The sequence below is a fragment of the Chaetura pelagica genome, unplaced genomic scaffold, assembly GCF_000747805.2.
Source record: "Chaetura pelagica isolate M959 unplaced genomic scaffold, ChaPel_1.0 scaffold248, whole genome shotgun sequence".
NCBI classification, from domain to species: Eukaryota; Metazoa; Chordata; class Aves; order Apodiformes; family Apodidae; genus Chaetura; species Chaetura pelagica.
In genome coordinates, this window is record NW_009954309.1 from 1,335,791 (window position 1) to 1,337,121 (window position 1,331).

The window sequence follows — 1,331 nt, forward strand, 5'->3', positions numbered from 1 at the left end:
GAAGCCCCCCCCCCTCCAGACAGGAACTGCCTGGGCCCCGTCTCCTCCGCGCTGTGGGCACGGATCCCTAGGAGCGGGGAGAGAAGGGGGAGAAGGATCTCGCATGGAAAAGAAAGTTAAAGGGAGGCTGAAACTTCCCTCTCCTCCATCTCCCCACCCGTGAAAGTTCAGCCTGGATCAGCCCGTAAGCAACCTTCTTACCCGAGGTCTCCCGCATCTGAGGCCTTCCTCGCATTTTCTTCTTGGCTCGGCTTTTAAAAGATGAGTATTAGTTTAGAAATCCGAAGCTAGTGCCTGTGAGGCCATGTAATTTGACTGCGAATGTAGCGCACCCCTCCCTCCAAGAGAGGCTGCCTCTCAGTGCGCTTGGAGCAGATCGGGGACTGCTGGGAAGGGAGCCCCTGCCAGATTTTCTCCTTGCAGACGCCAAGAAGACAGCGAGAGCAGCCTGTCAAGACGCTGGGTAGGAAAAGTTCAAGAGAGGAGCTTCGGGAGATGCTCCCGAGGCAGCCCGGGCTGGAGCGTAGCGGCCCCGGTTGGGTCAGCGCCGGGTCCGCACGGGCCGTGGGCTGCGCGGGAGGCACCCACCAAAAATAGCCGCAGAGAGTGACACAGAAATGTAGGGGAATTGAAAAATCCTAGGAAAACCCGTCCGGAGTCCCCTTGGTTTTTGTTCTGGCTGTCCCCGGCCTATTTGCTCCATGAGAAAACCCGGAGAGGGACGATGTTCCCCGGGCTCAACTTGCGCTTTCTCTGCCCTTACGTGTCCAGATACACATCGATGTGTGTATGCACATAGACATGTATGTGTGCGCGTGTGGCACGGAGAGCGAGCAGGCATCTCCAGGTAGCAGCGGCCGAGATCACCCACTTTCCCGGGCGAAACCGGGCTTGGCAGGGAAAGCTCCGGGCTGCAGCTGCAGCCTCTGCCGAGCAGCGGGACTCCCCTTCGGAAAGGGATTTTAGGCTACAGGATATTTCCCCGGCAGTGAAGAGGGTCGAGGGAAATGGATCAAGCGTTTTGGAGGGTTATCCCGGCCCTGCGTGCGTGACCGGTTTGGTTTTTTTTCTTGTGTTTTTGCCGTGTTGCTTTTTTTTTATTTTATTTTTTTTTATTATTTTTTTTTCCCCACACGGATATAGTTCCTCCCTTCCAATTGCTGAATTCCTTGATGCAGTTTTCAAAGGAGCCCGGTGATTATGTCAGGATGTCTGGAAGAAAAAAAAAAAAAAAAAAAGGGAAAAAAATAGAGTTGAAGTTTTTCCAATTCAGATTCATTCTGCAGTCCCGGGGAAGTGTAAATACACAGATGCAGAACACGGTTCTTCCT